General features: G+C 44.3%; 1 protein-coding gene, 1 non-coding gene and 1 pseudogene across 2 annotated transcripts in view; 1 reads left to right on the forward strand and 2 right to left on the reverse strand.

Moving 5' to 3' along the window:
• LOC124595116 (cubilin-like) overlaps positions 1–24195 on the reverse strand; it is a 1106483-nt gene that overhangs the window by 124365 nt on the left and 957923 nt on the right. The gene's annotated exons all lie outside the window — the stretch shown is intronic.
• Trnaa-cgc lies at positions 1939–2011 on the reverse strand. The gene has a single exon. It is a non-coding gene; the product is annotated as a tRNA-Ala (tRNA).
• On the forward strand, positions 6159–6276 carry LOC124596853 (annotated as a pseudogene).

Below are 24195 nucleotides of genomic sequence, written 5' to 3' on the forward strand. Positions count from 1 at the left end.
TCCGCTGAATTCACGCAATTTTTTTATAACAGCCCATCGCAATGCTTGTCCTTCCCTGTTCGTCATCACATGAGGTCTGCATGGTCTTGGTGTCGCTGCGGTTGTCCCTTCGCGTTCCCCCTACACAACCACGTTGAAATGTACTAATGAATCTGTTATTTGACCTCCAAAGACTAGTCCACGTTAGAAGTCCCTGAGCACTTCTGGCCGACGCGTTCTGATATTAATGCTTCTCTGCTGACAACAGAATAGTCCCTGCCTCCTTTTATAGTGTCGGATTCCTCTCCCTCGTGACATCTAGTCGTCAATTACACATTATATGGAGGCGTCCGGATACGTTCTATCAGATAGTGTAGATACATAGGAAAACATTACATTACTTTTACGTCAAGCACTACTTACGAGAGATTTTCTGTCACAAGCAGTCGACTGTAGAATAATCAATTTCGTAATATCTTCCAAAATACGAAAGCCTCTTTCTCAGGAATTTTCGGGACGTTTTACGGAGCAGTATCCGGGGACACTCCCGAAAACATACGTTTTTCATATTAGGTGCATTGTGCTGCAACCTACTGCCAGTTACTCCATATCAGCGACCTCAGTAGTCATTAGTCATCGCGAGAGAGCAGAATGGGCCGCTCCGTGTAACTCACAGACGTCGAACGTGATCAGGTGATTTGGTGTCACTTGCGTCATACGTCTGTACGCGAGATTTCTACACTCCTAAAAATCCCTAGGTGCACTGTTTCCGATGTGATAGTGAAGTGGAAATGTGAAGGGACATGTACAGCACAAAAGCGTACAGGCCGACCTCGTCTGTTGACTGACAGAGACCGCCGATAGTTGAAGAGGGTCGTAATGTGTAATAGGCAGACATCTATCCAGACCATCACGCAGAAATTCCAAACTGCATCAGGATCCACTGCAAGTACTATGAGAGTTAGGCGGGAGGTGAGAAAACATGGTCGAGCAGCTGCCCATAAGCCACACATCACGCTGGTAAATGCCAAACGTCGCCTCGCTTGGTGTAAGGAACGTAAACAGTGCAATAGTGGAAAAACGTTGTGACGAATCACGGTACACAATGTGGCGATGCGATAGCAGGGGGTGGGTATCGCGAATGCCTGGTGAACGTCATCTGCCAATGTGTGTAGTGCCAACAGTAAAATTCGGAGGTGATGGTGGTATGGTATGGCCGTGTTTTTCATGGAGAGGGCTTGTACCCCCTGTTGTTTTGAGTGGCACTATCACAGCACCGGCCTACGTGGATGTTTTTAGCACTTTCTTGCTTCCCACTATTGGGCCGGCCGGAGTGGCCGTGCGGCTCTAGGCGCTACAGTCTGGAACCGAGCGACCGCTACGGTTGCAGGTTCGAATCCTGCCTCGGGCATGGATGTGTGTGATGTCCTTAGGTTAGTTAGGTTTAATTAGTTCTAAGTTCTACGCGACTGATGGCCTCAGAAGTTAAGTCGCATAGTGCTCAGAGCCATTTGAACCCACTATTGCCGGTCGCGGTGGCCGTGTGGTTCTGGCGCTGCAGTCCGGAACCGCGGGACTGCTACGGTCGCAGGTTCGAATCCTGCCTCGGGCATGGGTGTGTGTGATGTCCTTAGGTTAGTTAGTTTTAAGTAGTTCTAAGTTCTAGGGGACTTATGACCTAAGATGTTGAGTCCCATAGTGCTCAGAGCCATTTAAACCATTTTTGAACCCACTATTGGTGAGCAATTCCGGGATGGCGATTGCTACTTTCAACACGATCGAGGAGGAGGAGGAGGAGATTAGTGTTTAACGTCCCGTCGACAACGAGGTCGTTAGAGACGGAGCGCAAGCTCGGGTAAGGGAAGGATGGGGAAGGAAATAGGCCGTGCCCTTTCAAAGGAACCATCCCGGCATTTGCCTGAAGCGATTTAGGGAAATCACGGAAAACCTAAATCAGGATGGCCGGAGACGGGATTGAACCGTCGTCCTCCGGAATGCGAGTCCAGTGTGCTAACCACTGCGCCACCTCGCTCGGTAACACGATCGAGCACCTGTTCACAATGCACGGCTTGTGCCAGAATGTGACAGTATCACAATAATGTTTTAAGGACATCCTTGCTTCTCACTGTTGAGGAGCAATTAGGGGATGGCTATTACATCTTTCAATACGATCGAGCACTTGTTCATAATGCACGGTCTGTGGCGGAGCGGTTACACGACAATAACATTCCTGTAATGGACTGGTCTGCACCGAGTCCTGACCTGAAGCCTATAGAATACCTTTGGGATGTTTTGGAACGCCGACTTCGTGCTAGGCCTCACCGACCGATACCTGTCCTCAGTTCAGCACTCCGTGAAGAATGGGCTGCCATTCCACAAGAAACCCTCCAGCACTTGATTGAACGTATGCCTCCGAGAGTGGAAGCTGTCATCAAGGATAAGGGTGGGCCAACACCATACTGAATTCCAACATTACCGATGGAGGGCGCCACGGAATTTTAAATCATTTTCAGCTAGGTGTCCGGATACTTTTGATCACATAGTGTATACACACACATCAAAAAAAGTTTTGCATGACCTCGGAACCTGTATAGAAGATTGGAATAGAGAGCAACATAAACATCATTTCCGCCTTTTTTATTGTTCATGAAAACCACACATTGCATGTTGTACCACAGTACAGTGAGACCTTCAGAGGTGGTGGTCCAGATTGCTGTACACACCGGTACCTCTAATACCCAGCAGCACGGACTCTTGCATTGATGCATGCCTGTATTCGTCGTGGCATACTATCCGTAAGTTCATTAAAACACTGTTGGTCGAGATTGTCCCACTCCTCAACGGCGTATCGGCATGGATCCCTCAGAGTGGTTTTCGGGTCACGTCTTCCATAAACAGCTCTTTTCGATCCATCCTAGGCATGTTCGATAGGGTTCAATATTTACGAAAATCTCACTGGATGTACCCAGAAAGCTTAAATCCAGAAACGTAAAAAAGTGTGCTGTTGGATACTTTTTGCGCAATGGTAAAGACAACACTTCAGCTTTGCAAAAGAGTGAAATATATGAAATTACTTGTAATTGTGGCAAATTCTATATAGGTCATTCTGGCATGGCAATATGTGCTCACTTGAAGGGACACAACGGAAGTTGGAAACTTAGAAAATGAGACTCTGCTTTTGCTGAACACCAAGATGGCCTTCGTTATAAGATGAAACGTGAAGTATTACATCACATGCATAAAGGAAGGAAGACGAACTATATTGGAATTATAGAAATTAATAAATTGATGTCCATCAACCGAAGATTAGTACTGAATGACCAGACAGAGTTCCCTTACTCGCCACTTGTAACTGCAGATACTACTCCTAATCCCATCCAGACCATGTTATAAATTACCCCCTTATTTACATGCCCCAATATCCTTTATATTAGTTAGTATAATTTCTCTCGTTGCAATAAAAAATTTTACTTTTTGTAATTACATCTGCTTCACTCATCTGCTTATTATCACTATTACGCCTTATCTGTTCGTAATTTAGGACCTATGAGAGCAAGATTATTTTGTTCAGCCACAACTTTGGAATATGTCGCCAAAGTTTATTGTTCAATTATTTTATTCTATGTTCAACTGTTGCAATTGGTCTGTAGTTCATTAGTTATTGTGTGACATATTTTATCTTACTTAAATAATTTCACAACGCATTTGCACTGAAATAATCCCTCTTCTTTATTCGTAATTCTAACATTAACATTTTTCGTCTGTGGAAATGGAGATACTCTGTAGATGCACTAGTTTAAAATCTTTGAACCAACAAAATTTCACTGCACCACATATGTATGTTTGTACTTGATCATGGAGTAACAGCCGAAAACCGGTTCGTATAACAAATAATAAATATTGTAGAATACTACACCGATGTTTTTTGTGTTTCATTTATAACGTGTAAAATATTCTAGCAAGAACCGGCGGAATAATCAATCAGTGCAATCTGTAAGCTACACTAATATGCTAGGTAACAATCTCAATTCAACTCTTACCACAAATTGTTGAGCCATAAAAGTGAAAAATTTGGTGATGTCGAATGACAGAGCACGCCCACAGACTCTCAGTCGCAACGTCTCATCACTGTTTAGTTGGCTCTTCAGGTTCTGGGAATCCTTGTCTTCAGCCCACATTTTATATTTCCCGACTGTGAACTCTTTGAACCACGTATAGGTACTATACTAATTGCTTGAATTCTAGGGACAATGGAGCCAGACAACTGGTTGCACGATCAGCCGGAAACTTCATTCTTGCAGGAAATACCCTAGCCTGTAGACATTGGACCAATTGTGTTGAAACACACGCAGATTCCGTAGAAAAAATATGCATTTGTACAACCAGTCGTTTGAGTAATCAACAACGTCCTATAATTTTGATATTCCTTCTGCATCAGCACACATGGCGAACCTCGCAAAATTTCGGAGGCTGTTCAGGCATATTTTTTGAGTATTTTGGTACAGAGGAGGAGTGGTCTCCGGTATTCGCTAAAGGGTGATAACATAATTACGATTTATTCTCATTGTTAAGCCAGCTACCTTTGTTTCTGTGGGAATACATTTACAAAATTTGAAAGAGCCTGTAATATGCGATTACCAAATCTACAACACGTATGGTGGGCGCTTAAATACAAAAGTATTGTAAAATACACTGAGGTGACTAAAGTCATGGGATAACGATAAGCACATTTACAGATCTTGGTAGTATGGCGTACGGGAGGTATAAAAAGGCAGTGCATGGGTGGGGCTGTCATTTGATTCGTGTGAAAGATTCCCGACTCGATTATGGCCGCGTGACAGGATTTATCAGCCTTTGAACACGGAATGGTAGGTGGAGCTGGACTTATGGAATATTACATTTCGGAAATCGTTAGGGAATTCAGTATTCCGAGAGCCACAGTGCCAAGAGTGTGTCGAGAATATCAAATTTCAGGCATTACGTCTCTCCATGGAGAACGCAGTGGCCTTTGGCCTTCACTTAACGATCGAGAGCAGCGGCGTTTGTGCAGAGTTGCCAATGCTAACAGACAAGCAACACATCGTGAAACAACAGCAGAAATCAATGTGGTACGTACAACGAACGTATCCGTTGGGACAGTGCCGCGAAATTTGGCGTTAATGGGGTATGGTTGCGGACGAACGACGTGAGTGCCTTTGTTAACAGCACCACATGGCCTGTCGCACCTCTCATGGGCTCGTGACCACATCCTTTGGACCATAGAAAACAGGAAAACCGTGGCCGCGTCAGATGAGTCCCGATTTCAGTTGGTAACAGCTGATGGTAGGGGAGTGTGACGCTGATCGCACGAAGTCATGGACCAAATTGTCAGCGAGGCACTGTGCAAGCTGATGGTGGCTACATTGTGGTGTGGGCTATGTTTCATGGTCCTGTGACCTGTTTCCTTTGCCCCAACTGAACCGATCATTGACTAGAAATGGTTATGTTTGGCCACTTGGAGTCCATTTGCAGCCATTCATGAAATTCACGATTCCAAACAACGATGTTATGTCACTGGACAATTACTATTCGCAGTTGGATTTAAGAACATTATGGATAATTCGAGCGAATGATTTGTCCACTGAGATCGCCCGACATGAATCCCATCGAACTTTTATGGGACATAATCGAGAGTCAGTTTGATGCTCAAAATCCTGCAGCGCCAACACTTTCGCAATTACGGACGGCTGTAGAGTCCGTATGGTTCAATATTTCTATAGGGGACTTTTTGAACCATGTTACGTCCAGTTGCTTCACTACGCCGGGCAAAAGGAGGGCTGACACGATATCAGGAGGTGCCCCATGACTTTCGTCACTTCAGTGTGGTTGTCGTCGCTGTGGAAATGCTCAGCACAGCGTCGTCTCGCTGCTCCATTGGATGCATCCAAGTGCATATAGACCTACTGTTCGTCAGTGAAAACCTATCCGTGACGTTGTTTATCAACATTAGCGTGCCACTAACCTGTCGAAAAAAACAAAGACGCAGAAGAACAGAGAAGAACTGAATGTAGGCATAAGGGCGAAGAGTAAAGTGGACATTACTGCTGTCAACATACAGTGTCGTGAGGGAATGGAACAAATTTGTTTCCAAACAAGACAGAGCGCATGCTGGAGATAATTTCTCTGTTGGTCAGATGCAGGGCAACGGCCTTGCCGCAGTGGATACACCGGTTCCCGTGAGAGCACCGAAGTTAAGCGCTGTCGGGCGTGGCCGGCACTTGGATGGGTCACCATCCCTGCCACCATGTGCTGTTGCCATTTTTCGGGGTGCACTCAGCCTCGTGATGCCAATTGAGGAGCTACTAGACCGAATAGTAGCGGCTCCGGTCAAAGAAAACCATCATAACGACCGGGAGAGCGGTGTGCTGACCACACGCCCCTCCTATCCGCATCCTCAACTGAGGAGGACACGGAGGTCGGATGGTCCCGATGGGCCACTTTTGGCTTGAAGACGGAGTGCTCAGATGCAGCATGAACGTGAAGCTTTTCCCTGATCAGAAAACAGTATTTCTAAGTAACTATCCTGGATACAGCTATTCTGTTCTTTTGCAAATGATAGCTTAATTCATATGGGTTTTTATGTAGAGGCTTCCATGTGTTTATTCCTTTTTTGTAATGATAGCTTAACCCATGAAATTTTTGTGGATGTATTTGCACATGTGCTCTGACACACCAATTACCGGAATTTCTAGCATGGTTACTGTTTAAACAAGATGATGTACCGCTACAATGGGGGTTATCTGTTCGCGAATTCTTATATGAAACCTTTCCTGACAGATGGATCGGTAGAGATGGTCCAGTATCGTGGCTACGTTTTTTACCAGAAATAATCCGTCTTCACCATTTCGTGATGTGCAAAGTCGCACGGCACGAATACGAGAAGCTGTAGAGGAACTGAGCGGTGCCTAGACGTTCCCTGGGCAACAAACGAAGCACATATGGAAGTACATCCATAAAAACGTAATGAGTTAAGCTACCGTCTGCAACTAAAACGCATAGCTGTACCTAACATAATTCCTTAGAAATCAATTTTTGTAATAAGGGAAAGACTTTGTGCTCGCCCTATAATTTCAGTGGAATGCAGCTACAAGGATATACAGGGTAAAGAATCAACAGTAATGCAATTATTCCGTAATGAGTTACCAGGAACACGGCTGCCTTGTACGAAAATAATCAGAAAATATTCTTTAACAACCTCCGGTAGTTTCTTGTTGGATTTCTAGTCCATCCCGTACAACAAAACTAAAAAAGCTGTAGTGCCTCTTTTGAGAAGCATTGTGTGTTACATTTGTACACTTTGTCTCTTTGCGTTACAGCACTGTCACTTGAAATGGCTTTTCTTACACACATTTCTGCGTACGAGACACGAGAAGTTGTTCTTTTTATAGTACAGTGAAGCGAAAGTCTCCTGTACATTTGTTGTCAATATTACGTTTCATTACCTGAAATTCAAACAAACTGATTCTTTTATGGATAGCGAAGATTGTCTTATATGGACCATACGGAAGATGATACTCAGGGAGATGTGCTCCCTGCCGCCGTTGGATAAGCAGCTGCAACAGCAAGTCGTATTCTCCTAGCTCACTCATTTGTTACAAAGTTTAATTCTTAATTTCTTCGCGTGTTTTTGGTACTTGCATTGTTTAATTCATAAATTTCGGGCGTATTATAGTATTTGAGAGTCGTAGGATCGCGTTTTAGTACCCGAATAGTGTAAATTCGCGTAGTCGTTTGTCTTCTGTTTTTGTTTTGAACGGCCAGTGTCGGTTGGTCACAGTCAGTGTGCTCCGTGCCGCCGTTGGATAAGCAGCTGCAGCAGCAAGTCGTATACTTCTAGCTCACTCATTTGGTACATAGTTTAATTCTTAATTTCTTTGCGGGTTTTTGGTACTTGCATTATTTAATTCATAAATTTCAGGCGTGTTATAGTATTTGAGAGTTGTAGCATCGCGTTTTAGTACCTGAATAGTGTAAAATCGCGTAGTCTCCTTCCGCCGCCGAGCAGTGTGTCAGCAGTGTGCAAGTAGCAGCATTACTGGATTTACTAGGCAATCTTGTATTTTAATAACCGTTTAAATTTTGTGTCGATTTTTGGGCTCTCTGTAGATTAGTTCAGACGTTCTTTGCACAACAGTTTTTAGCATGGATAGGGACTGCAACTGCTGTGTTCGGATGCAGGCTGAGTTGGCATCCCTTCGCTCCCAGCTTCAGGCAGTGTTGGCTTCGGTCACACAGCTTGAGGCTGTTGCCAATGGGCATCACTGTGGGGGTCCGGATGGGGGTTTGTCGGGGACGGCCAGCTCGTCCCACGCATCCCCCGATCGGACTACGACTGTGGTTGCCCGGGATACTGCCCGCATTGAGGCTGATCCCTCACCTGTGGTAGAGTGGGAGGTCGTCTCAAGGTGTGGCAGGGGGCGAAAGACATTCCGGAGGCTGAACGGAAGGCCTCTCCAGTTTGTCTGACGAACCGGTTTCAGGCTCTGTCTCAGGCTGATACTGATCTTCGGCCTGACATGGCTGCTTGTCCTGTTCCAGAGATTGCCCCTCAGTCTGCAAGATCCAGGCAGTCGCAGAGGGTGGGCTTACTGGTAGTTGGGAGCTCCAACGTCAGGCGCGTGATGGGGCCCCTTAGGGATATGGCAGTAAGACAGGGGAAGAAAACCAATGTGCACTCCGTGTGCATACCGGGGGGAGTCATTCCAGATGTGGAAAGGGTCCTTCCGGATGCCATGAAGGGTACAGGGTGCACCCATCTGCAGGTGGTCGCTCATGTCGGCACCAATGATGTGTGTCGCTATGGATCGGAGGAAATCCTCTCTGGCTTCCGGCGGCTATCTGATTTGGTGAAGACTGCCAGTCTCGCTAGCCATCTGCAGCATCGTCGACAGGACTGACTGCGGACCTTTGGTACAGAGCCGAGTGGAGGGTCTGAATCACTGAATCAGAGGCTGAGACGGTTCTGCGACCGTGTGGGCTGCAGATTCCTCAACTTGCGCCATAGGGTGGTGGCGTTTCGGGTTCCGCTAGATAGGTCAGGAGTCCACTACACGCAACAAGCGGCTACACGGGTAGCAGAGGTTGTGTGGCGTGGGCTGGGCGGTTTTTTTTAGGTTAGATGGCCTTGGGCAAGTACAGAAAGGGCAACAGTCTCAACGGGTGCGGGGCAAAGTCAGGACATGCGGGGACCAAGCAGCAATCGGTATTGTAATTGTAAACTGTCGAAGCTGCGTTGGTAAAGTACCGTAACTTCAAGCGCTGATAGAAAGCACCGAAGCTGAAATCGTTATAGGTACAGAAAGCTGGCTGAAGCCAGAGATAAATTCTGCCGAAATTTTTACAAAGGTACAGACGGTGTTTAGAAAGGATAGATTGCATGCAACCGGTGGTGGAGTGTTCGTCGCTGTTAGTAGTAGTTTATCCTGTAGTGAAGTAGAAGTGGATAGTTCCTGTGAATTATTATGGGTGGAGGTTACACTCAACAACCGAGCTAGGTTAATAATTGGCTCCTTTTACCGACCTCCCGACTCAGCAGCATTAGTGGCAGAACAACTGAGAGAAAATTTGGAATACATTTCACATAAATTTTCTCAGCATGTTATAGTCTTAGGTGGAGATTTCAATTTACCAGATATAGACTGGGACACTCAGATGTTTAGGACGGGTGGTAGGGACAGAGCATCGAGTGACATTATACTGAGTGCACTATCCGAAAATTACCTCGAGCAATTAAACAGAGAACCGACTCGTGGAGATAACATCTTGGACCTACTGATAACAAACAGGCCTGAACTTTTCGACTCTGTAAGCGCAGAACAGGGAATCAGTGATCATAAGGCCGTTCCAGCATCCCTGAATATGGAAGTTAATAGGAATATAAAAAAGGGAGGAAGGTTTATCTGTTTAGCAAGAGTAATAGAAGGCAGATTTCAGACTACCTAACAGATCAAAACGAAAATTTCTGTTCCGACACTGACAATGTTGAGTGTTTATGGAAAAAGTTCAAGGCAATCGTGAAATGCGTTTTAGACAGGTACGTGCCGAGTAAAACTGTGAGGGGCGGGAAAAACCCACCGTGGTACAACAACAAAGTTAGGAAACTACTGCGAAAGCAAAGAGAGCTTCACTGCAAGTTTAAACGCGGCCAAAACCTCTCAGACAAACAGAAGCTGAACGATGTCAAAGTTAGTGTAAGGAGGGCTATGCGTGAAGCTTTCAGTGAATTCGAAAGTAAAATTCTATATACCGACTTGACAGAAAATCCTAGGAAGTTATGGTCTTACGTTAAATCAGTAAGTGGCTCGAAACAGCATATCCAGACACTACGGGATGATGATGGCATTGAAACAGAGGATGACACGCGTAAAGCTGAAATACTAAACACCTTTTTTCAAAGCTGTTTCACAGAGGAAGACCGCACTGCAGTTCCTTCTCTAAATCCTCGCACAAACGAAAAAATGGCTGACATCGAAATAAGTGTCCAAGGAATAGAAAAGCAACTGGAATCACTCAACAGAGGAAAGTCCACTGGACCTGACGGGATACCAATTGGATTCTACACAGAGTACGCGAAAGAACTTGCCCCCCTTCTAACAGCCGTGTACCGCAAGTCTCTAGAGGAACGGAAGGTTCCAAATGATTGGAAAAGAGCACAGGTAGTCCCAGTCATCAAGAAGGGTCGTCGAGCAGATGCGAAAAACTATAGACCTATATCTCTGACGTCGATCTGTTGTAGAATTTTAGAACATGTTTTTTGCTCGAGTATCATGTCGTTTTTGGAAACCCAGAATATATTATGTAGGAATCAATACGGATCGTGTGAGACCCAACTCGCTTTATTTGTTCATGAGACCTAGAAAATATTAGATACAGGCTCCCAGGTAGATGCTATTTTTCTTGACTTCCGGAAGGCGTTCGATACAGTTCCGCACTGTCGCCTGATAAACAAAGAGCCTACGGAATATCAGTCCAGCTGTGTGGCTGGATTGAAGAGTTTTTAGCAAACAGAACACAGCATGTTGTTATCAATGGAGAGACGTCTACAGACGTTAATGTAACCTCTGGCGTGCCACAGGGAAGTGTTATGGGACCATTGCTTTTCAAAATATATATAAATGACCTAGTAGATAGTGTCGGAAGTTCCATGCGGCTTTTCGCGGATGATGCTGTAGTATACAGAGAAGTTGCAGCATTAGAAAATTGTAGCGAAATGCAGGAAGATCTGCAGCGGATAGGCACTTGGTGCAGGGAGTGGCAACTGACCCTTAACATAGACAAATGTAATGTATTGCGAATAAATAGAAAGAAGGATCCTTTATTGTATGATTATATGATAGCGGAACAAACACTGGTAGCAGTTACTTCTGTAAAATATATCGAGTATGCGCGCGGAACGATTTCAAGTGGAATGATCACATAAACTTAATTGTTGGTAAGGCGGTTACCAGGTTGAGATTCATTGGGAGAGTCCTTAGAAAGTGTAGTCCATCAACAAAGGAGGTGGCTTACAAAACACTCGTTCGACCTATACTTGGGTATTGCTCACAGTGTGGGATCCGTACCAGATCGGGTTGACGGAGGAGATAGAGAAGATCCAAAGAAGAGCGGCGCCTTTCGTCACAGGGTTATTTGGTAACCGTGATAGCGTTACGGAGATGTTTAACAAACTCAAGTGGCAGACTCTGCAAGAGAGGCGCTGTGCATCGCGGTGTAGCTTGCTCGCCAGGTTTCAAGAGGGTGCGATTCTGGATGAGGTATCGAATATATTGCTTCCCCCTACTTATACCTCCCGAGGAGATCACGAATGTAAAATTAGAGAGATTCTAGCGCGCACTGAGGCTTTCAGACAGTCGTTCTTCCCGCGAACCATACGCGACTGGAACAGGAAAGGGAGGTAATGACAGTGGCACGTAAAGTGCCCTCCGCCACATACCGTTGGGTGGCTTGCGGAGTATAAATGTAGATGTAGATGTAGATACGGAATTGTTACAGCACGGAAGTGCTGTAACTAATATGTGTGAAAAGGCTGCGCGCAAAATCGCGGTTTGGGTAGTCTTAGTGCTCGGTTCCTATCTGAGCTAGGAGCATGGGGTAAAATGTTTTTGGTTTAGCCCGAACCAGTGGGTTTTTGTATAGGCATTTGAACACTGGTCTCGATGTAGCTGTGTACAGTATCTTAAGAAAGGTTTGAACGACGATACGGAGCTGGTGCCCAGGCAAATTGTGCGACTCGATTAATTCCTTTTGCAAGAGATTTTAAGTGGGCTGAAATTAATGCTCAGCTAGTGGCGCCATTTGTATGTGCACAAACAGTCAGCCTTAACTCCGGATTGGAGCGAGACTGATGGTTCATCGCTGTGTCGGTCATTGGTCTAAGATAAGTTTTAACAGTTTGAAAAAATCTTGCTCCGTTTGGGTTTTACGTGCAAATCACGTTTTTCTGGAAGGTTTCTGAAGCGCGACACTTCAGCGCTTTAAATTTGTACGAATCGGTTCGACTTTTACACGAAGATAGATAAATGGATAAAGTAAGAGCAATTTTTTCTTAAAATCGAGCAAAATGCAGCACGTGATATTCGTTTTTATGTGAACTGAATGCGTGGATACTGTTTAGAATGAATCAAACAAAAAAATGTATTCTTACAATAAAACTGATAACTTGCTTTTTTTTAAAGTGTCATTTCTATGTTTCAAACTTGTGCGAACTCTTTTCAAATTTTGTTAGAAGGTAGAAAAATAGATTTAATTAATGGTCGTGAAAGCTTGATGCGTTGTCAAAATGTAATCAACATGGTCCGAAAGACAATAAAAAACCTATTCCAGATCGGTCGTCGCCCTAGTCAACAAAAAACTACATCGATTGCCAAGCTATGGTGGTCTAATGTGAAAATTACGGCAGAGTAAACGTAAGGAACCAGAATGAAAAATGCTGCTATCATAGCACAGAAGAAGGCGAATTTCTAGGCAGAGTTAAGAATTTAAAAGAAGGGAACTACCTTTTCGATTTATCTGGCAGCTTCGAAGACATTTAATCAAAATATCTAGAATATTCGCGCCTTTTTTCGTGTTAACCCTACTTCCCCAGCGCAGTTAACTCCCTTAGCAGCAAGGTGCTGGGACAACTTCATCTTAAAATTTATAGACTATAGTCCCGGTTCCTATGCCTGCAATAAATTAAATTCGCTGGCCATAGTAATCAATACATAATATCATACGGAACTTTAATGTCACGTCCTGTCATATTGCACTTCATGACAAATGCCATGTGGTATGAAATGATGGCAAGTGTCATGCTGTACGACATGACGTTAGGTATCATGTTACTTTACTTGACATGATGCATTACATAACAAGACATGGCTACTAATACTAACAAGTAATAAAGCACGAATATATCAAGGTGTTTCGATTCAAATTTCTTAAAACTGGCGGATAAGTCGAAAAGCTAGATTCCTTCATTTGCGTTCCTGTCTCTACCGAGGGCTTACTCGCTATTTTTATGCTATGATACGAGCATTTTTCATTCTGGTTAAAATGTATTGGGTTGGTGCAAAAGTTCGTAGCATGTTTCCGTAAGTTTAATAAACACGACAAATACACATAATAGAGTTTTTAGTCACCAATAATATACTCTCCTTCACTATGTACAATAGTCTGCCAATGCTGGGGAAACTTTTCGATTCCACAACTGTAGAAACCATTTGGTTTTGAGGTGAAGAGCGCGTGAGCCTTGTTCGGGTACATTTTGATCCGGATGGGAATTTACTTGAGGGCTGTTCGATAGAGAATGGAAAAGGTGAAAATCTGACTGCACAAGATCAGATGAATAAATTGCGTGTGGAATGACTTTCCAACCCAATTCCTATCAGAATGTGGACGGGCACTCAGTAGCATCAGTTCATGCATTCTTCCTGGTCGCTGTTCTTCGACTGCGTCTGCAAGACGTCAAAGTTTTACAGTCTTTGAACGGGGAGTTGCTGCTCTGTTTGGGCTCAACCTTCCTTTGTTTTCCTTACGTAATCATAAATACACCATTCCCCGTCACTAGTAATGATACAGGATAAGGGAATCGTCGGTGTTGTTCACGAGCCAATTGATGGCGAGCAAGCAGGGATGAACATACGGCCACCAGTTGATTTTTGTGATTTTGGCTAAAGATATGCGGTACCCATACACCCAATTTCTGACCCCCCCCCCCCCCCCCCCCCTCGCATGCAACTGTCGTGCAATGGTGGAATGGCGACAGTTCATCGCGTATGCCAATTCTCGAGAACATTGATATGGATCATTGTGGATTAATGCGTTTAAACGACGTTCATCAAACCACGAAGGTGTTCCTGAACTGGAGCGTCACTAATGTCAAAACGATCCTCCTTAAAACGAAAAACCATGTTCTTGCCGTGATTTGTCCAGTAGCATTTTTCCACATGTTGTTGTTGTTGTCTTCAGTCCTGAGACTGGTTTGATGCAGCTCTTCATGCTACTCTGTCCTGTGCAAGGTTCTTCATCTCCCAGTACTCACTGCAACCTACATCCTTCTGAATGTGCTTAGTGTATTCATCTCTTGGTCTCCCTCTACGATTTTTGCCCTCCACGCTGCCCTCCAATGCTAAATTTGTGATCCCTTGATGCCTCAGAACATGCCCTACGAACCGGTCCCTTCTTCTTGTCAAGTTGTGCCACAAACTCTTCTTCTCCTCTATTCTATTCGATACCTCCTCATTAGTTATGTGATCTATCGATCTAATCTTCAGCATTCCTCTGTAGCACCACATTTCGAAAGCTTCTATTCTCTTCTTGTCCAAACTATTTATCGTCCATGCTTCCCTTCCATACATGGCTACAATCCACACAAGTACTTTCAGAAACGACTTCCTGAGATTTAAATCTATACTCGATGTTAACAAATTCCTCTTCTTCAGAAACACATTCATTGCCATTGCGAGTCTACATTTTATATCCTCTCTACTTCGACCATCATCAGTTATTTTGCTCCCCAAATAGCAAAACTCCTTTACTACTTTAAGTGTCTCATTTCCTAATCTAATTCCCTCAGCATCACCCGACTTAATTCGACTACATTCCATTATCCTCATTTTGCTTTTGTTCATGTTCATCTTATATCCTCCTTTCAAGACACTGTCCATTCCATTCAACTGCTCTTCCAAGTCGTTTGCTGTCTGACAGAATTACAGTGTCATCGGCGAACCTCAAAGTTTTTATTTCTTCTCCATGGATTTTAATACCTACTCCGAATTTTTCTTTTGTTTCCTTCACTGCTTGCTCAATATACAGATTGAATAACATCGGGGAGAGGCTACAGCCCTGTCTCACTCCCTTCCCCACCACTGCTTCCCTTTCATGCCCCTCGACTCTTGTAACTGCCATCTGGTTTCTGTTTCCACATAGACGGCGCAAATGTTTGTGGCTGCCTTCGTTGCTGTCACCCCTGTACTAAACTCAGACAGAAAAATGTGTTGGAAATGTTCCGATTTCTCCATCTGGCACTCCATTTTCTAGCGTCCACAGCTCCGCTCACAAATGACAAAATGATAGTATGTAAACCCAGGTAGTGACAGTGAACTACAAAACAGCATCATGCAAAACAAAAACGCTACGAACGTATTCTCCATCGTAATATTTAAACAGCTATAGGTGTATTAGTGTCAGACCCACAGAAAGTACGCCACGTCGAGAATTGTAAGCTACAAAACCGCCTTGTGATCCAGCTCGGGTGTACAGCTTTTATAGCGCGGCGAGGAAGAAGTGAGTCGCGCCTGGAGAGAGCTCAGCGCCAGAGCGCCGAGCCGACTTGGGGAGTCGTGGCGAGTGGACTGGCGCAAGCGCCGCCGCCGCCGCGGTGTAAGAACTATTGAGGCGGCTGCGAGGGCCGCTACTGAAAAGCGCAGTTGAGAGAAGGAGATAAAGAAGCGACGGCGCAGGCCTTTAGTCTCCATAAACAGAGTTTCTTTGAGGCGCCCCGCCAGCAGGAGGAACTGCAAGTTTTGTCTCTGGCGCTGGCTGTGTGGCCGCTGACGAGAAAGGAAGGCCTCGCCCGACCGCCGGCTGCTGAACAAAGCGTTGGCCACCCCTGCTGCCGTCGCTTTAGTGTTTGAGACACTCACTCCGAAACACATCTGCTGTTCTTACCAACTTTATAGCGATACGTCACAGCCAATGGCACGCGAGAGCAAGCAGTTTCTCAAACAGAAGTAGTTACAACTTGCAAGTTAATTCTTTTACTACGTACACATAACAGAAGATTATTTCATTTAACAGATTTTATAATTGAAACTAACAAGGGAACCTCCCCATCGCACCCCCCTCAGATTTAGTTATAAGTTGGCACAGTGGATAGGCCTTGAAAAACTGAACACAGATCAATCGAGAAAACAGGAAGAAGTTGTGTGGAACTATGAAAAAAATAAGCAAAATATACAAACTGAGTAGTCCATGCGAAAGATAGGCAACATCAAGAATGTTCTGGGCTCAGTAGCGCCGTGGTCCCTTGGTTAGCGTGAGCAGCTGCGGAGCGACAGGTCATTGGTTCAAGTCTTCTCTCGAGTAAGAAGTTTAATTTTTTATTTTCAGACAATTATTATCTGTCCGTCCGTCCGTCCGATGCGAGGTAACTGCGCCGTAGTATGGGGACGCTAAACCTAAACGGAAAAATTTGAAAGCGTTAAAAACATATGTTTTGACAGAGCACAGAGAAAACTGTGCGACTGTGAAACTGTTGCATTCATTTGTTGCAGTTTATGTGACAAACTCTTATGTTTTCATCACTCTTCTGGCAGTGATTATCACATCCACAAGAAAACCTAAATCGAGCAATGTAGAAGAATCTTTTTACCCAATCGCCAAGTGTACGAGTTACGTGGGTCGACAACATATTCCTTTCATGTGAAGCACATGCCGTCACCAGTGTCGTATAGAATATATCAGACGTGATTTCCTGTGGAGGAATCGGTTGACCTATGACCTTACGATCAAATGTTTTCGGTTCCCATTGAAGAGGCACGTCCTTTCGTCTACTAATCGCACGGTTTTGCGGTGCGATCGCAAAACACAGACTCTAAACTTATTACAGTGAACAGAGACGTCAATGAACGAACGGTCAGATCACAACTCTGCGAAAATAAAAAAAGTAAACTTTTCACTCGAGGGAAGACTTGAACTAAGGACCTCTCGTTCCGCAGCTGCTCACACTAACCACGGAACCACGGCGCTCCTGAGCTCACGTTACCCTTGTTGTTGCCTACGTTGCGCATGGACTACTCAGTTTGATTTTGCTTATTTTTTTCATAGTTCCACACAACTTCTTCCTGTTTTCTCGATTGATCTGTGTTCAGTTTTTCTAGGCCTATCCACTGTGCCAACTTAACACTAAATCTGTGGGGGGGGGGGGGGGGTGCGATGGGGAGGTTCCCTTGTAAGGTACTGCAAATTACGTATGATAGCTTCTGTTGCAATGTGACGTAGAAAGGAACTCTCTCATTAGGAAAAATTACAAGTAGTGTTTTTCTCTACCTAACCTCCTTCAACTTCTATGCACTTGGTTCTTTTCTTAACACGCATCCTATTTCTGTCATGGCATAAGTTATATACAATCGCGCACATCCACTCTTGCACCGGCTCTACAACTCTGTCGTACGATGGAAACGTAGATTTGCGCAGGTGTTTCCTCATCGGACGAGAAAGAAAATAGCCCTTTGATCTTGATCAGGACTGTACGGCATTTGAAAACCAACATTTTCTATACACTATACTGCTTTTCCTACTGTATGTTGGTGAGTAGTATCCTGAAGCTAAATCACACCTTGTGAAGTTGATTGAAACGATCTGATCGCATGGAACTGATACCCGGAATTCCCCACCTGGGGGAAGTTCGGCCGCCGAGTTGCAAGTTGTTTCAGTTGACACATATTGGGCAATATGCGTGTCGACGCTGATGAAATGATGACGAGGACAACACAACACTCAGTCTCCGACCAAGAAAATCTCCGACCCGGCCGCAAATCGAACCCGGGTCAGCTGCATGGCAATAGAGCGCCAGCACTCAGGTATGGGGGCGGACGCCTTATGAAAGCTTTCCTCGCATTTTACTTTTCAATGGGCTTTCAGATCTCATAGTAAGTATCACTATTTACTGCTCGACCTATAGGAATTTGAACCTTTCGTATTCCAAAGTACTCTCATCATCAGCTTTCTTTCAGAAACAGGACATCTGAAATTTTTGTTGCAGTCGAAGATGGTTGCCCTGTGGCTCGTAAAACTGGATCCACGCCTCATCAGCGGCTACTGTGGGACTCAGTCTTCACGTTGCTCTTCAGAATGCCTTAAATGTGAATTAGACATTTCCAATCGTTCATGTTTTTATTTATCTATCAGTTAACAACGAGCACAAACTTCTCGAATTTTAAGGTATTCATGGACGATATCGAAGGCTGACCTCTTGGTGATGGTTAACTCAAGCGCATTCTCATTATTTCTGGTATGACGATCATCACAAATCATTCTATCAGTTGTCTTTACGTTACCATCCGTTTGCAAAGTGGATGGCCTAACTGAACTCTTTTCTTCGCAGATACGCAACCACTGTTAAACTGATTTACCCACTCGTAATTTTTCCCCGCTAAGGCGGGCGTCATAGTACTACTACTGCATAGAAGTCGAAGATTTCAGTCCTTCAAAGAGAAAAAAAAGGGTCACTCCCTTCATTTATTCTTTAGTCCGTACGGGCAACGAGGCTACTACAGACTTCCGCTGAAATGGCATAGAAATCACTGAACAATAACAGTGACGCATGCCAGTGTTGAGTCAGTGAGGTCAACGCAATCGAATTGAAAAAAGAAATCGCCCTTACTTACTGAGTTGCCTCCGCATTTATGCAGCTGTACCGATTACGACTGGAGAGTCATTTTTAACAGTCTATGTGATGAGCAGTGGTGTCATTTCACGTCGGAGCCATAATACGTATAAGGCTTGATACATTATGTGCATCGTTATGCCAAGTCATATTATAGGTTACTGGAAATGATTACTCAGTCAAACTGGTATAGCAGCACTAATATTTACGAGAATATCGACTGTAGTAAATTTTGTTTTTATGAAGTATATTTGCTACTTCCCTGCTTAACATGACAAACATGAACGGACACCAAGATGGTTTCTCTCAGAAGATCAAGTAAGATGTTCTCCCTTATTTTAGTCCATCTATGCTCCACCTGTAACGACGTCGTCGTCTGGTCGTTAAACTGTCACCTTCCCTTTCTTCCTCATTATTTCATTTATGATTCGATGTTTCGAGTTCTGTGGCTCATTTTCAAATAAAATCTGTGTATCATTTATGTTTATCCTGGTAGTGTTTCAGAGAACATACAACAGATGCCAGTGTTGACGTGGGTGGAACAAGATTTACTGCACGTGATTCGTTTATATAACCTGAAGATGAACCTTAGCATCTCGAAACATTTATTTATAAACAAACGAAAAGTGGCTGATGGGTATCTCCTTCACTGGCCGTTACATTTAATATACACAGCGCTAGCCTACAAACCACCAAACTAATGTTTAAGAACATGAAATATTTTACAGAAAAGATAATTATATTGTTATATTTACTGCGCTTTAGTTCGATGCTCCGGTTACCAACAACAGACACTTTCAGCTACACATTCTGACCATCTCCTCTTACAAGCACAAGTCCCGAATGTGGCTGTGAAACTGTCCCAGAAATCCGGCCAGTCACGGATAACTGCGAGAAGTTCAATAAATCTAAAGGTCGTACTTTTAATAAATGTCTGTCCCATAGTTATTTTATCTAAATTTGCTACACTCTGTTATAATGAAGTAAGGCCTCAGCAAAAGAAAACCGCCCAATGAATGCAAAAATATTTTTGAATTACATGAATAGTATTTCCTTTCCGTAATAGAATGTTCTGTAAAGCTCCAAGGAACAAATCAGTTAAATAATTGATTAACTTAGGAAGTTAAATGTAGCACACTGGTGCTACCGAAGAGAAATTTACCATGGAATATAAACTAAAAAGAAGCAAAGTAAACGTTTTAAATATATTTCCACAAATCTTCTTGTTGATGCTTTTCTTGGCTGAGAAAATTCATTGTGATTGCACGTAGTTGTCTCAAAATGTATTGCCATGGGAGATAATATAGTGGGAGTGAGAAAAAATAAATCAGGTTCTGATTTCAGGCTGACTCATAGCCATAGTTGCAGTGAAGACAGCCGTATGCAGTTTTGCACATAATCTCAGGAACAGTCCAACAAAGTTTCGTTTTACCTTCAGACCTAAGAATTTAAAATGTTCGACTTCAGGGAACATTGATGTTCCTTCTGTAGTAACATCTGGCTTTTCACGAAGGTTCTGAGTCGGAAGCCGATTACATTGTGTTTTGTAGCAGTTGACAATACGTTCTCTGTAGGCCACGTGCTTTTGTCACCCATTACACTATTCGATAAATTTATCAGCGATTAGCCATATTGTTCTGACAATTTCACGGCCTCACTAGAGAGCCTGTTTGCTAGACAAGATGACCAGAATGCGTGGCTGTTCACAGCTGTTACTGATAGCTGGGAGATCACACTAATGCGCAGTAAGCGTCGGAGTTCTCTTCCTGCCGCATTTATTTAGACGCCAAGCATATCAGAGGAGCATAACAAGTTTTATCACATTACTGATCAGATCACACACCCAAAATAATTTTATTGAAATCAGATCTGGCCGCGAAAGCCTACGGTCAGAGAACTTGTAATCAGTTTAAAATTACACTAAAAAAACGATAAACGCACCATAAAGGAGTTATCTGGAAGTGGAGGAAGTAGGGAGATGTTATGCACATGTACAGAAAATCTGGATGATCTATTCAGGATAAAGATCTTCACAGACGAAGCTAGTCAATAACGCTTTGGTCCACCTCTGGCCCTCATGCAAGCAGTTTTTCGGCTTCCCATTGATTGATACAGTCACTGGATACATCAAATGTAATCGTAATTGCGAATATGGACAACCATCAGCTGAAGAATGGAATGACGACAGTGAAAATTTGTGCCGGGCGAGACTCGAACTCAAATCTCCCGCTTATCGCGAGCGGTCGCTTTACCATATAGTTATCCCCACACGACTCACGGCCAGAACCAAATGTACGCTGTGTGATCGAAAGTATCCGAAGGCCCCCAAAAACATACGTTTTTCACATTAGGTGCATTGTGCTGCCATCCACTGCCAGGTACTGCATATCAGCGACCTCAGTAGTCATTATACATGGTAAATATATATATGTCGTGTGACGACGGCCTCCCTTCGGGTAGACCGTTCGCCTGGTGCAAGTCTTTCGATTTGACGCCACTTCGGCGACTTGCGCGTCGATGGGGATGAAATGATTATCATTAGGACAACACAACACCCAGTCTCTGAGCGGAGAATATCTCCGACCCAGCCGGGGATCGAAACCGGGTCCTTTGGATTGACAGTCTGTCGCGCTGACCACTCAGCTACCGGGGACGGACATTATACTTGGTGAGAGAGCAGAACGGGACATTCTGCGGTACTCACGGACTTCGAACGCGGTCAGGTGATTGGGTGTCACTTGTGTCATACGTCAATTCGCGAGATTTTCACACTCCTAAACTCCCTAGGTCCACTTTTTCCGATGTGTTAGTGAAGTGGAAACGTGAAGGGACACGTACAGCACAAAAGCGTACAGGCCGACCTCATCTCTTGACTGACAGAGACTGCCGACAGTTGAAGAGGGTCATAATGTGTAATAGGCAGACCTGTCACACAGGAATTCCAAACTGCATCACGATCCACTGCAAGTTCTATGACAGTAAGGGGGGAGGTGAGAAAACTTGGTTTTCCTGACGAGCGACTGCTCATGCTGTTAAATGACAAACGACGCCTCGCTTGGTGTAATGAGCGTAAACATTGGACGATTGAACGATGTAAAAACGTTGTATGCAGTGACTAATCACGGTACACGATGTGGCCGGGTGTGGGTATGGTGAATGCCCCGTGAACATCATCTGCCAGCGTGTGTAGTGCCAACAGAAAAATTTGGAGGTGGCGGTGGTGTTGTGGTGTGGTCATGTTTACCATGCACGCGGCTTGCACCCCTTGTTGTATTGCGTGGCAGCACAGGCCTACATTGTTGTTTTAAGGACCTTCTTGCTACCTACTGTTGAAGAGCAATTCAGAAATGGCTATTCCATCTTTCAACACGATCGAGCACCTGTTCGTAATGCACGGCCTGCAGCGGAGGGGTTACACGTCAGTAACATTCCTGTAATGGAATGGCCTGGGCAAAGGCCTGACCTGAATCCTATAGAATACGTTTGGGACGTTTTGGAACTCCGTCTTCGTGTCAGGCCTCACCGACTGTCATCGATACTTCTCCTCAGTGCATCACTCCTTGAAGGATGTGCTGGTATTCCACAAGAAACCTTCCAATACCTGACTGAACGTGTGCCTGCGAGAGTCGAAGCTGTCGTCAAGGCTAAGTGTGGGCCAACACCATACTGAATTCCAGCATGACCGATGGAGGGTGCCACGAAGTTCTAAGTCATTTTCAGCCAGGTGTCCGGATACTTTTGAACACATAGTGTATGTTGTCAACCATGCGCTATAACTTATACTCGTACTACCACTATGCATATTCCCGTAAATGAGAGACATTTTACATGAAAGTCGCTTGCCCGGTGTCGGCGGACAAATATGATATTGCACTGCCTGTGTTATTCAGAACTACTAATGTCAAAATGTTCAAATGTGTGTAAAATCTTATGGGACTTAACTGCTAAGGTCATCAGTCCCTAAGCTTACACACTACTTAACCTAAATTATCCTAAGGACAAACACACACACCCATGCCCGAGGGAGGACTCGAACCTCCACCAGGACCAGCCGCACAGTCCATGACTGCAGCGCCTCAGACCGCACGGCTAATCCCGCGCGGCACTACGAATGTCCAAAGAACCTTTGCATTGTAATTCGGAATAACACAGGCACTGCAGTATCGTATGAGAGTTATTGGATGTCCTCCTGAGGGATATCGTGCCTAATTCTATCCAAATGGCGCGTTAGCTCATCAAAATCCCGAGATGGTTGGAGGGCCCTGTCGATAATACTCCAAATGTCCTTCACTGGCTAAGGTAGGATTTGTCAAGCACGAAGACAAGGAGTAGAAGCTCTTGCCGTGTGTGGGCGGGCATTTTCGTGTTGAAATGAAAGCCGAGGATGGCTTGCCATGGTGGGCAAGCGGTTGGCAGCGGTCCCGCTGTGAAAAGAAATGGCACCTCAGAGAATTACTCCTGTTTGTTGGGCAGTATAGCGAGCGACACTCTTCGTGCTTACCAAACCCTAGATTGGCCAGCAATGTCGCCGGACCTCTCCCCAGTATTGAGAAGTTTGGAACAGTATGGGCAGGGCTCAGCAGCCATGTCGGGATTTTGACATCTAATGCCCAATTGGATGAATTTTGACACGATATCCTCAGGATGAGCTCCAGTAACTTTATCAATCATTATCAAGTCGAATAACTGCTTGATAGGGTCAGAGGTGGACCAGCGCATTGTTGACATATTTTTAGCGTGTATGCCTCAGATGGATTGTTCATCCAAGACCTTATACTGTCAGAAATATCTGTTTATGATCATTGGTCCCTTATCTCAAGGTACTCAGTTTAGGATCATTTATCGCAAGTTTAATTTTGGCTCTAGTGGTTTGGGATACTGTATAAGAACGATACTGTAAACCAAACTCCTGTCGGGGGAAGAGGAATTCCGCCTTATGCAAGATACCTTTTTTCTGTTTTGTTTCACCCAGACATGTTTCAGCACATTACGTGCTACCTTCAGTGGGTTCTTTTTTTTATTTTTTACCTTACATGATACTATTGAACATTTATTTTGATAGCTACTCTGCTACACAGTCTACAACTTCTCATGGTTTTGATATTGTGCTTTCTCATATGTTGTTGGCGAAGTGAATAGGCAGATTTCGTGACCGATGGTCGCTTGACACTGCACTTTCTCCGATTTTTCAAAACACAGGCAGAGTTTTCGCCGCCATTCACACAACAACACGTAATGGTGACTAAAACTCTGGTCACGAAATCTGCCTATTCACTTCGCCAACAACATATGAGAAAGCACCACAATAT

This window comes from Schistocerca americana, chromosome 2 (genome assembly GCF_021461395.2).
Source record: "Schistocerca americana isolate TAMUIC-IGC-003095 chromosome 2, iqSchAmer2.1, whole genome shotgun sequence".
In the NCBI taxonomy this organism is placed as follows: domain Eukaryota; kingdom Metazoa; phylum Arthropoda; class Insecta; order Orthoptera; family Acrididae; genus Schistocerca; species Schistocerca americana.